The sequence below is a fragment of the Lepeophtheirus salmonis genome, chromosome 6 (genome assembly GCF_016086655.4).
Source record: "Lepeophtheirus salmonis chromosome 6, UVic_Lsal_1.4, whole genome shotgun sequence".
Taxonomy (NCBI): Eukaryota; Metazoa; Arthropoda; class Copepoda; order Siphonostomatoida; family Caligidae; genus Lepeophtheirus; species Lepeophtheirus salmonis.
In genome coordinates this window covers 3,138,872-3,153,552 of record NC_052136.2, presented here as the reverse complement: position 1 = coordinate 3,153,552, position 14,681 = coordinate 3,138,872, and positions in this window count along the sequence as shown.

Below are 14,681 nucleotides of genomic sequence, written 5' to 3'. Positions count from 1 at the left end.
AACTAAATAAACCATTTTTCGCCCAAAAATATGAGACCAATTTTTCAAAATTACTACACCATTGAAAACCAAAACGTGGCCAGTATGGCCATTTTCTGAAGCTTTTTTACCATACAATAAATGTAAATGAAGATATGTGATACCATGTTTACATTTTTATCCTAATTAATTGTCTAAAAAGTAACTAAAAATTTGTAATAAATCCAATGTGTGGCCACACCGGATATCTATAAAATAAAGTTAATTCTTAGTTTCTTCGAAGAAGGATTCTTGAACAATTTTTTTAAAATATTTTGCTACAATGATGAAAAAAAATATAAAATTGTCAAAAAAACAATAATTGGGCTTTTATTAGTGAGATCTCAAATATTAATTTAAGAAAAAAATATCAACCGATTTATGGGTAATCTGTTTTTTTAACAATCAGTCCCAAAAATCTTAATTGTTCAAGCTTTATTTTAGGTTAATTATATAAATATATTTACGAAAACACCTCGACATGCTAGTTTTATTCGTTTTTGGAATATAATTTAAAGCAATATATCTAATAGACAGAGTTGTCACAGTAACTTGGAAAAAGTAGTCCGACAATTGATTACTTACTACTCCTTCAAAAATTAACTTTGTTACTTGATTTGACTACTTGATTTTCAAAGTATCTATGTTAGAACACAAGTAACTATTTAATTACGTTTAGAAGCTAAACGACAACCCCCCCCTCTTCTCCCTTTCCACCACATCAGCATAAAAATGACAACCAATTTTGGACACAACTAACTTTATACAAGTGCATTTTAAACAGCAGTATCAAAAATGTCTTCATTGTTCAACTTGAAAACTATTATGACAGCTAGTGATGAGTACCATAAATTGGTATGGTGTATGCGACGTATGCCAAAGAAACAGATGTGTTATGCTGGTTTATGATTGTTAAAGGTCTAAGGATCATTTGACTACCTAAATGCGACAGGATACTTTGGAAGGAAAATTACAAAAATAGTAACGCACTATGAATTGTTAAGTAACTTAATCTGACTACTGCTGTGGATATAGTAGCTTATTGGATTACTTACTATTATAACAAAGTAGTCGGATTAGAGTAACACGTTTGTGGCATCACTGTTTATAAGAAATAACATAGAAAAATTGCACTTAAAGCTGTCACCAACTCTCAAACAACTCATATGTTAGGTCACTCGTTTATCAATGCAGAGGTAAGCACTTGCAATTTCGACTCGACTTACATTTGAAGCCATATTTTGAAGACTTGTAACTCGACTTAACACACAATCAAATACTTGCGACTTGATAGATAAAACTCTTGATTGTACTTGAACTAAAAAGCAAATTTATAATTAACTTAAGAAGAACTTTAACTCTATAGAACCTATAACTATGAGTTTGAAATGAACTCAACATAAATCCTAAGACTCGAACTGATTTTTATGAAATACTCAAGATCTCTAACTGGAGTCGAAAGAACTATGAAAAGCATTTGATTCATGAACAATTTCAACCCCTGAATTTCCTTAAGTATGTCTAAAGCAGGGCTGTCGTTTTGGTATATAAAATGTCCGACTCCAGTATTTTGAATTTCACCAACAATCACTCTAACACAAAATTTTATAATAACGTATTTCATAGCCTATATAAGTACTATTGAGCTATTTGATTGTAGAGACTATAAATATAGATTTAATTTTTACCTATAGTTAGTTATATGTAGTAAATAATTATGTCTAGTATAAAAAAAATATTTTGATTATAAAATGTTTAAGATGATATTCGACAAATGAAATGGAACAGGAGCTATATGATTTAGTATTTATATGACCTAGCTAGTTAATTCATAAGTTTTTTAACATAATATATGCACTTGTAGCCTAGAAACGACAATATACACTTTACACGAATGAAAACTACTATTCACAATACTAAAACGAAATGATAAAACATGGCAAGTGGTTATGCTCTACGCAACATTATAATTTAGAATTTGGAGATTTTCAAGAAATGGGATTGTATAGACTTTAGAACACGTAATGAACCTGTTTAAAATTGATGAAGTAATTTTTTTTTTTAGTTTCAACATTCAAGTTTATTAAATTAACTAGAGCATTTTTGCCCTCTCGTTTCCTGGGACATCAAGATATTAAAATTAATTAACAACTATTCTGCTTAACATAAAACGAAAATAAGTACCATGAAGTCTTAAAAATTATTCTCATGTTGGTTTTATGAGAATGAGTATACATACTTATATAAACGCACATTTCTTTCACGCAATTAGGAACTCGTTGCATTATTCCGTGTCAAAACACCGAACTTGCAATCTTGCAGCTGCCTCCCTGAGGATCAAGGAACCCACGTAATATCCCAAAATGGGCCAAAATACAGTTTAAACTCTAAATCCGCCCTATTTCTAGGCACCAATAGGCACCAAGCAACCCTTCAAAAATTCAATAATGTACACTATCCCCTGGTTTGTGTAGGTGACCTGCTGGGCACAAGGAAAGTAAAATTCCTTCCTTGAGCATCCCTGAGGAACCCTCCTAATATCACAAATACACACTGGCTATCAGGTTGTACAGGTGAAGACCTGAACCTCAAGGCAGTTTAAACTGTTCCGCTCCAACATTTCTAATCATCCCTTTATAATATGCTAGACGCCACCTATGGGCTGTGTATATGAGTTGCTAGTCCCTGAGGCTGGTAAAATTCTTCTACCACCGCTTCCCTGAGCATCAACATAACCTTCTAATTTTCCAAATACACACCGGCCCTCAGGTAGTACATGTCGAGTACCATATTTAATGGCCACCATGACGTTGGTGAGAGACTTCTATTGGACTTGCAGTTAAGGACTTATCCTCACCTCTCCTGGTTATTTTGTTTCCAAAAAATCTATATCGCTCGAGCCATACTATACATTTTTTGTTAAAGTACCAAATATTTATTATCTTAGAGTAATGGTCATAATCCTCAACAACTCGCATTATAAAACGCCCCTCTTCATAGAAAAAATAATATATTCAAAATTAATTATAAATCCTTTTTATGCCATTAAATCTGTTATAGCAACATGATACTTACATTGGCAACCATTCAAAAACTCATAGGATTTTTTAATCGAACAACAAATTAGTTATGCTCTGATATAATATGAAAATTGTCATTCCTTTCATAAGGGTTGATGATGATACAAATAATGTTAATCCGTGAAGTATAAAAATCAATTATTTCTCTGTGAGTTAACATACGATGGATATTATTGATTTTTTAATCCAAATTATACACAAATCGGAAAGAAATCGATCAAAATCTATGTAGAAAGTGTAAATTATTAGACTGCACCATTTTTTTGGGTTATTATTTTTTCCCTTTCACAAAAACCTTTTCTGCAGGGAAGAATCAACAAACTGACATTGACAAAGTTAGAACGCCCTCAGACCTTTTTTGGTGTTGTACAAACAATTTTAAATAAATGACAAATTGGGGTTTTATATATCAAAGATGAGCCATTTTAAGCCTCTTCTGCCGTCACAAATATGATGTTGTGAGTACAAAATCGTAAACGTACAAGAGCTCTGACATTTGGAACGTCACAGTCTATCTAAGCCCGACGAAAATTTATACCCGACAATACATATACAGGATAATTTAAATAAAAACAAGTATTTCATCACCCGGTATGTGTTCAAATTACAAAAAGAACAACTCAGTTAACTATGAATCCGTTATATTGTTGATAAAATATATATATTCTGCATCTTATTAGCCTCAATAAAGTTAGTGGTTTCACGTTCAATGTAAAAAATTACAACCACTGTGGGATGATCTTTATTAAATCGGCTCCTCAGGTATGTATTTATATGACAAAGGGGTGAGAAGGATCGTTTTACTGAAGAGGAAGTTGCTGAAAATGAGGCAATAATATTTGCTGTTGCTTTGTACGAAGAAAGAATATTTCCGATGCTGTCATCATGTATCGTTTTTTTCTTCTTCTTTTCTTCCTTCTCTTTCCCCCTTTTTTCCCCTTTTAAAAATGAAACGGACGCCATTTTAAGACAGACGACAGGGACGTTATGTGAGATCCCTGGCGTTCCTTTTGGTACGTCTATGTACAAAACTGTCCTCAGTGATGAGTATGTTGATTATTGGTAAAAAATATTATATAGAGGAGAGACCCAAAACTTGGAGACTCATTTAATTACAATTATATCCCCGTTATTTTAAATGGCAATGTTTTATTATGCAACCAAACGACAGCTGAAACAAAAATGAACAAGTTTTGGTTTTATCCCATGGTTCTAAGTCTAAAAATGTCGGAGCAACAACATCAAATACAACGCAAGAGCAATTTCCTCTGCACTGCTGTCAGTGCTGATAAGAGTGCAGAGACCGTTGGCATACGAATCCGGACTGAGTACAGCATCCAGAAAATCGATATGGCACCCCCTACTATATAGTCTAGAAGAGCCAAAAACTTCTGTCTGACTGGCCTCCTGCCTGTCTCCATATAGCACTCTTCCTGCCCTCAACCCAATGGGTTTGCAGTCATGGAGCAGATTATTTGCTGCAGCTCTCATCCTAATTTGGATTTGCTGTTATTCATGACACCCTGGTATGCCCTGGACACGACCTTCATCGTCGAAAGCTGCCATTCTATCGGCTGGCGTATGTGGTTTTGAAAAAGGACATATTGAATAAAATATTTAACTTAAATATTGTTTTTAAACAATGCAGAAATTGGTTTGCATTTATTTTTTCTTGACTCGATAAAATCAAGGTTTCTGTACTCTAGTTATCCTGTTGCAAGTTTACACCCACTGCACCTTCTTTTTTCAACAACTGTCACTTCAATTACGATTCCAAATCAGTTTTTGATTATCCCCCAATAGAAAAAGTCTTTGTGCAGGGAACAAATTATTAACCCAAACCCCGGTACAGTCTAATGAGTATATGCATAGTGAATCGTTTTAATTCTTATATAGGATATTTTAGTATACTTTCTCTGAAAGGATAAAGAAGTTGATTCAATATGGGGCCATTCATTCTCATAATATAATATACGAATCCTTTTTAAGGACTATACATATACAAAATGATCAATCAAAATGCTTTTAAGAAACGATGTGACCTCTTTCCCCACATCGATTGTTGATTACAGGGTTGTCATAAATTACTGTTTCATCTTTTTTCAACATTATTTCTAGATTTCTTCGAAATTTCAAAGTAGCAATAACATCTTATTCCTACTTTGAAATTTCGATATGTTTCCCCATCCAAGTTAATAATAACTAAAAATAAACTCACATTGGAAACTGCCGTTCATCGTGATTTAGGTTCTCAAATGGCAATAATATCAAATGTTTATATGTATTTCGGAAGGATATAACCTCAAACGGGTAAATACTTAGATATTTTGAAAACATAAGTACTGTCATGAATTCATGAGGTGTTTTCAAGAACTCCATTCTGCTTGCAACAGGATAGAGCACCCGTCCACAATGCACAATTCTCTGGAGAATAAATCGTACTTTATAGGCTTTTTTGTGAGGTAATTTTCCATAAAAATATTCCCCATTTTTTAATAATTTATTTTTAATTATTACTATTATATCTCGCAACCTTCCCCCCCAAATCGATATATAGCTCAAATCAATTAGTAGTTTGCATATTCTCCCCAGATCTAATTTTTTTTTTTTTTAATTATGAAAAATTGTCCAAAGCTCTTAATCAGAGCATTTTTGAAACCAACCCATCAACGTTCAAAATCCTGATAAGAGGAGGAAAATCGAAGTTACCTCTCTAACATAAAAATCTACATTGTATTCCGTTGTCAAATGTCGATTTTTCCGACTAATTTCCCCCATATCATGAGTGTTTTAAACGATGATTGAGGAAATTGATTTAGCTATCCCTTGTTCAGCTGTAACAATTTGTCACAATTATTGAAAATAATTCCATACTAGAGACGAATTAGTGGATGACTACCACCAACTTACTTTGCACTTTTTTTCCCTTCTTTTTGGGTGAGAGGTTGCAAGATACAAAAAAGATGTAACGATTTAGGATATAATTTTTTTTATTTTAATGATCAACCAAAACACTTTAAAAAAAGGCTTAGATTATTTATAGAATTGCATAAAATATTACCTATTGGTTGTTTTGTACCCGCCCTTATTTATTCGGTTAAGTCTATTCCATTGTTATGACCATTCCTACCGGACCGTCGGTCCTTCCGACTGGGCATAATATAATTGATTAACAAATTAACAAATAAAATTCGGTGGCGTCATCATGGATCGATTTTTATAAGTTTTAGGGCTGATATACAGTACCAAAATGGACTGGAGGGAGACTTAGCTGGGTGAGACTGTAGTCTTGAGTCCTAAATAAGGATCTGAACAACACTAAATGACATGATAAGCCTGAAAATTTGAAGAATGTTTGGAAGGAAAGAGGCCTAGCTGTCATGACGTTTTTTATTGACTACGAGCAGCATTGGAGGAAGGTGATAGAAACAAATCCCACTCTATAATATCTAGCATTAACAAAAGTAGTAATTACTTCATTGTCGATCCACAATACTACTCTGAGTCAACAAGAAATCATCAGTGTTACGCCCGTCATTCATGAGCACAAGAACGTTAAATTACTTTTTAATTTGATTTTGTTCCTTTAAGATTTAAAGAATAATGATAGCAGCTGCTTAAAATCAATTGTTATTATATCACTTTTGAGTTTTTTTGTTTTTTTAGCAGACCGGCTCGTCATATTTTCTAGAACTCTAATAATTGAATTTATATATGTAGAATATTTTCCATAGAAATATTCCCAATTTTTTAAATGATTTATTTATTAATATTATAATATAATTAAATAATAACAATTTTTAATTAGTTTATACGTAAATGTATAAGCCATAGAGTATTACCCCCCTAACCCCATTTTAATAGCCTCAAGATAATTTATTTGAGTAGCTTTATTTTTTTTGTAATGAACATTCAATTTTAGTATAAGAGGGGAAAAAACAAACAAATAAAGAACTCTGTAAAAAAAAGAAAAAGTTGGATAAATATAATTAATTACTTAATGGAGAATAATAATTAATTATGAGAGTATAAAAAGTTATGAATTTACAAAAAATGGTTATAGCCATATTTATCATCTACCAAATGTTGCGTACTACATATGTGACTAGTCAACATAGAAACAGACTGGAATTGTTTTTGTGAAAATCAATCAGTAAGCTAAAATAATATACTAAGTTCAGCTCTTTAAATTATACTGGATGGACGATCACATTTAAAGGGTCCTTATTCATTAAAATAGCGCCATTTTAAATATAAAATTGATGTTGATAAGAGTTGTGGCCATGTTATTTAGCTGTTTATATAAACTAACAGAAAATATATGGGATAAAAAGTGACTAAACAAGAGGGAAAACTCCAACAGGTTTCAACTCTCCTGGATGCCAGGCCGAAGCAAAATTAGATTTCACCTTCAATGGTGTCAGTCTAATACGTATGACAAGGGGGAGGGAATGGAGTAAGCCTGGAAAGGAAGTTAGGATCAAGGACAACTCCCTCTGTTCAAAAGCCATTTTAATGAGTTTTTGGTCAATGCCACATTTCTTCCAAAATTGTAGTTGTTGAAGGCAGCTATTGAGGTGGAGTGGGTTGCGTATACGTAGGACAAGATAGTAGTGGTATTTAGTTACCCATATAAACATGACAAGAAATGATTAAACTAGAAGGAAAACACCAACATGTATAAACTCTCGGGGATGACAGGCTGAGGCAGAAATAGATCTCAGCCCTTATCTGTTTCTACAAAAATAGTTCTAAAAACATCTTTATGGAGAAGTATTAATAAAAAAGAGTATCACGCCAAGATCAAAAAAGTCAATCAGAGTCCATGCACACGAGCTCAAATTCACCCATGATACCATCAGTAAAGCCGTTACTGCATCTGACAATTGTATGTTACAGGAGAACGGTGCATTGTTGGTCACAGCCGACAAAGTGCAAAGACTCCTGAGTAACTAATTTCCAAATTTTTGTCTGAAGGACTATTGGCCTACATTATTCCCAGGACTTACTCCGTTGGACTATTTATGACAAAGCCTCATAGAGAGCAAATTCAATGCTTTCTTCTTCCGAATTTGGAGTTGCTGAAGGCAACCATTGGGGAGGAATGGGCTGCGTATCCGGAGTATCAGATAATAAATGCCTTTAGCCGTGTTCAGTCTGTTGTTCCTCCAAACAGATCATACGTTGGATAATAAAAATAGAAAATAGTTATGCAGTTCTAAATATGTGGGTATTTTTTTACGAGTCTATCAAGACAACAAAAAGTAACCTGTATTGATAATTTTTTGATTCGTTGGGTGAAAGCCACTGTTTTTAACTGTATTATTACGTATGACCAAAAATCATTAAATAACGTTAAACATAGGAATATGTTGGATATTATTGAAAATACTTCGACCTTTAAGTCCTTAAATTTTAAATAATATTTAATTTATTTTTAATGTTACAATTAATTGACAATTATAAAACTGAGAATTATTTTTTTTCAGTACACATTATATTGAGACAATCTTATCTTTTTACAGATTGTAGGTCAAAACGTCGAACAACAAAATGTCGAACAGAGAAAACGTTGAATGGAAAAAACGTTTACCGAAAAATATTACATTTTAACATATAAAAAACAGTTTCTTCATGATAGATAAATTTGTCAATGTGCAATTCTTGGTGAGTCTATTTGCACTAATTGTTTTCACAAAATTATAGGCACACTTATTCAACAACATAAGTAGAGATATTGATGTAAAAAGGGTTCTTGAATAAAACGTCGACCGTCAAAACTTCGAATGGACAAAACATCGAATAGATACAACATTTACAAGACAAAACGTCGACCATAGAATATGAAATAAGGAACTCCTCCAAATGGTGTTGCGATATATATCCAATTCAGACATTTCCCACTTGAAACATACCCCCACCACCATCACTTCCATATCAACTACCAGTAAGGGACCATCCCAACCTCCTTATTCAACCCGAATATTGGAGCTGTATTTGTTAACCGCCGTATAGCTAAACGGGATGAAACCAACCATTCCTATTTAAGCAACCACTAAGTGCCCCTAATTTACACTCCAAATGTTGGGGCTGTTTTGTGGTGCTGCCGGACCCCAAAAGGAATAACCCCCAGTATATAAGCAACCACTATGAACGCCTAAAAACCTGTATTTAACCCCTCTCCCCCAATATTGGTGCTGTTTTCGAATTGGCCGGTCCCCAAAATGGGATGAAATCCAGCACCACATTTAAAAAAAAAAAATACTAAGAGCCCGCTCAATACTTAACACATTTACAACCTACATGTTGGGGCTGTTTTGGTGTGCTACAGGGCCCCAAGACGCGATGAAACCTACTGCCAAAACTTACATTTACCCCCTCCCTTTTTATATCCCAAAGGCCCCCAAATTTGAGGTTGTATAGAGGTTTTATCTCGTTTCAGGAACCGGAGGTATCCAAAAGCAGTCCACACTACCTGTATATAAATTGAGGTGTTGGGAGTGGCCTTCGAGGGTAATTTCTAATTTTATATATCCTATTTTAACTGTATAAGAAAATAATTGAAGCATTAACGTTATAACTATTAGTTTTCGGGGGATGAATTGGGGTGTTGAGAGGGACTCTTAAAAGTAATTTAATTAACAAGCGGTTTTTTCGCTTGACGTTTTGTCTGTCAATGTTTCGACCTACCATCGTGGAAAATATATCCCTGTAAAGTGTGATTTTATTATACTAACTATATTAAATAACTGAAGATTAATTTGGAGTTAGACAACCGAGAATCCTCCTAGTTGGACTTGGGAGAAGAAAAAAAAACCCACAATTTTTTTAAAATACAAAAATATATTTAATTCCTTCTTGGCAGCCTTTTCTTTTGTGAGGTTTAAGATTCTTTTTGTAAGATTTCCTATTTAATCCTGCTATCTTGGTGTTCAATTTCCGAATCTACTCTCCCTTTCTGGTCAATCTCATCACTTTTGTATTTGGAGTCACTTTATCAATTATTTGTACTTTCATATTTTGCATCTTCTGAGCACTGGTGAAATGTAATACAATAGCTTCTTCTCCTTTATTGATAAAATCTAAATGTTCTTTCACTCTGTCTTTTAATCTTCTTCATATTAGGCCTATATATTGGCTTCTACACTTGTGTTTTGAGCAAGTATTGTAATATATTACTCCAGTGGCAGCGTGTTAAGAAATACTTTTAATAGAATCAATTAGTTAATGTTCCATTTAAATTTTTATATATTTAAAAAAAACTTTTTTAAGAATAGTTTATAATTGTTCTTTTGTGTAGAAAATTTTGATGATAAAAAAAAAAAGGAAAATGTTCTTAATTTAATTACTTCTTTATTTAAAAAAATATCTTCCTTAATATGCTACATCTTTTAATGTTGTGTTGTCACGACATATTGTGAGCTTACAGTCTTCTTTGAGTAGATGCATAGTTTATGCTAATCAGAAACAAAAAACAGAACAAAAAAGTAAACACATTTCAATACTTTAATCACGATGTTACCTCGCGAGCACAAAAATAGAACATATATATTTTTTTAGTGTATTTTGTTATCAGCTGTCAAAGTTTCTGCTTCTTTTCTAATAAACATTGTTCTGAGTGTTGATTGGTTGAATTACAATTAGCTTTATTTTATGTTGTTAATAACCTGGGGCGTCCGCAGGGGGAGTGCTACAGGGGCTGTAGCTGTAGGCCCTCTCCCCCAATTTTTTTTTTTTTTTTGATATCCCTTAAAACATGATGTTTGAATTTATTTTTTAAATTAAATTGAATTGAAATTTAATTCAATTTTTATCTTTACAAAAAATTTAATTTTCTGTGATAGGCTATACATTTTTGTAATTTTTCAAAAAAAAATTTAATATTTGGAATTTTTTTCAAAAAATTTGAAATTTAATTTTTCCAAAATCTTTATTTTTTTTTTTTTGAACAGTTCGGAATTTTTTAAATTTTTGAGAATCACTATGTATTTTTGAAATTTTTTAACACAATAATGTTAGTTTTTTGTGTTTAAGTATATATTTTTGTTATTTTTTCTTAAAAAATTTAAAATTTGAAATTTTTCCAAGATACTTATAAATTTGATATTTAATTTTCGAATTTTTTTTCCAAAAAATTTGTAATTTTTGGATTTTTTTTTTCAAAGAAAATTCTAAAAATAAGCCCCTTAAAAAAATATATAAATGTATATATAATTTTGGGTTCTTTTTTTAAATTTATTTTTGAGGAAAGGTTGCTTGAGTGTTTTCTATTTTTTTTTTCAGCTCTTGTTTTGTCTAATACTGTCTCTTATTAGTAAGCTGGAAAAAAATCGTTACACTGCAAGTCCATGTTCAGTTTAAAATCCTTGCTTGCAAGTTCAGGTCAGGTTTAATATTTTCATCGAGTACTTAAATAGATTTATCGAAACCAGATTTCTTTCATTACAACGCTATAGTTATAAAATAGCAGCGGGAGTATCCGGCATTACTCTGAGTTATTAAGCGTGTTTGAACTTTACTTAAATAATAATATGAATATGTTATGGACTTTTTTTCTTTTTTAAATGACGCACTGAGCTGTGCCTACGGACACCCCTTCCTAAACCTCATCAAAATTCACGGTCATTTTTTAAATAATTAATCCTCATTTCTTTTTTTTTTTTCCTTTTGAATATGACGCGCTGAGCTAATGCTACACAGGCTTGACTCTAAAAATGAGTTTCTTCACAGACAGTCAAGCACTTCTTCATTAATATATATTATATTAATAAAGCAAATCTAGTCTAGATTGATGGATGTGTCCTGCAAAGTCATTTTTGAAAAAACAACAATATGTGATTGCCTGAAAGTATATATACATAGGATTGTTTATGATAATTTTTTTGTAGCGTTTGAGTTTTTTATTGCTGCAAATCTGATCAATGTTTACTTTTGTTTTTTTCCCCATAGATGCTATTATTATTCTTTTATTCTAGAGGAGAGAACATCCAAGTATTGAGTTATTACGTGGAGAGTAACTCTGATAAGAAGTTGGGGGGGGGGTAGTTAATTCCTATATTAAAGGTGGTGAAAAGTTTGTCAGTCCGCCGGAACCGACAAACCTGAGCAATGGCTGGTACTACCGCTAGTAGATGATGTAGTAAGTGAAGTCTTTTCTTGATATAAGGTTATAATATCTTCCCAGGACAAGTGGAGTTGTAAATCTTTGCTAAAGAGAATATAAGGGAAAGAGGTGTCATATATATGCATCAAGAATGTATTTTTTTCATAATCATAATTGTGGTCAACTAAATTATTAAGGTAAAACAAAAATACGTACCCCTAATCATCTAGGAAGGGTATTTAAAGTCTAAATTATGGATCGAGGTTGTGTGAATCCTGAACATAATTCATATACATTGCTTTTATTTGCTTTTTATTTCAACATTTTTATCTACTCTTTCCTTTTGAGTATATTTAGTCTTAGCAATTGATTCATATTCAAGTTTCTAGACTTTGATAGTGACATCAAGTCGAGTTGTTTCAAGTCCAAGCTCACGCCTCTACTGAAAAGTATGGTGACCGTGGAACGCAAATTTTTTGAGGAGCGTTCAAAAACTTTCGGTATATTATAGACAATGTATTCAAATTACCGGGATGAGTTTATATACACAAGAATGTGAACTATACTTCACAGTTTTCGTCGTATTCATGAGACTTAATTAAGTATAGTGATACGATATTATATATTATTATTTTAATTAAAGAGCAAAAAGTTGATGTTTACAAAATGTAAACACTTAGACACTCAAACAATGACGATGGTATAACAAAGAGAAAACGCACAACGCCCTCTGTTATTATAAATATTGATCAAAGTACTTAATTTGAAAATACTATTTGAGAAAGCTACCTATATTTTTAAAAGGAGTATAATAACGACTTTTTACTTTTCATTTTATGGCTGAAAATAAATGTATGTAGAATTTACATACTAAAGATGGATCGATATATTTGTGTGTGGGTTCAGTCTGTCGATTATAGGCAGTTTCAGAATGATCACAAATCGGCCAAAGTTGACTATTAATAGTTACCAGCGATTTTTTAATTAGAGGCTGTTGGAGAAAAACAAAGATTATATTTGCCATGAGGGGAAGAAACTGTAAGTAAGTTTCTTACAGGTAACTTGTTTCATCTGTAGAGCTCAAGATGTACTTTTTTCTTTGATAAAAAGGAGAATGAGGAACTTATCGGCCCAAAAAGATAAAAGTCATTTTTTTACAATTCTTCCTTTTCAATTAGAAAAATGATTGAGAAACTTTGATGTGCAAAAGTTTTATAATATATTTCTACAAAAAGCAGTTTGTTAACTAATAAAGCATAGTTTATACTATTTATATATTGATCGACATAAAAGTATATTAAAAAAGCCATAACAACTAAGTATAATGGGGCAGGAGAGTGGCTCCACCTTGTTGCAAAATAATACAACTTTAAAATGATAATCAATTATGTCAATCGGTGTGTTTTTTGGCTGGCCCGTTAATTTGTAATTGGTAGGTTAAAGAAGGAATTTTATTGTCCTTAGTTGTGGGATTATTATTTAATTCCTGTGTAGTGAACATCCTTTCCTAAAAAGATTAAATTATATTCAAAACCTGTTTGAATGTTCGTGTGTGCTCATAAAAGAAACCTTAAAGTAAATAAAGTTAGCCTGAGATCTGTTGCTGAATTATAATTTTAACTCATTTTTGGACTTAAAGTAGAATTGGAAATCAACATCGGAGTAATTCTAGCAAATGTCATTGATTATATCCTGATTGTAGCTGATCTAATGAAACGTCATGAGCGTTATTCTTTCTCCCCTCCAAAAAACATTCTTCAAATTGTTATAGTTACCATGTTGATTTTCGGTTTATTTTATAACATGCCCATTCCACACTGGACTTTATGCGCTGATGATAATATTATTTAACTAGCGGTAGAACCCAGCATTTTCCGGTGTAATCAAGCGTCGTCTAAAAGACAAGTTTTGTTTTTATAATATAGAAGATACTCACCAAGAAATCCTCAGTGTTAGACTCCGCTTTTCATGAGCACACACATACATAAGTACTCAATACAACAATACTTATATGAAATGAATGAATTAACAATAATAAAATTCTAAGAAAAGCTATTCAAAATGAGGGGATGACTCATCAGTACTTTAGTCTCTAAAGCGCTCACTAAAAAACAAAAACAAATAAACCAGTGCTCTCCGCATGCTAAATACAAAATGGGTGTGAAAGTATGATCCTTTTTACATACCAGCCTTTATATTCTATTCAAATTTAAAAATATAACACCAAAAATGCATATAAGCTATGATATACATAAGAAAGCAATAACAAAAACAAACAGCAACAATTCATTATATACGATACTACATGCACACGCCTGGAATATTTCATTGGTAAGAACAGACTGATAATTCTTAATGAAAAATAATCATATAATATAAATCAGGGCGCACTATATCCAGTACACCCGGTATAAACGTTTGATTCTACATGTACATGTCTGCAATATTTCAGCATTAACATGACATTGCTATTTCTCATA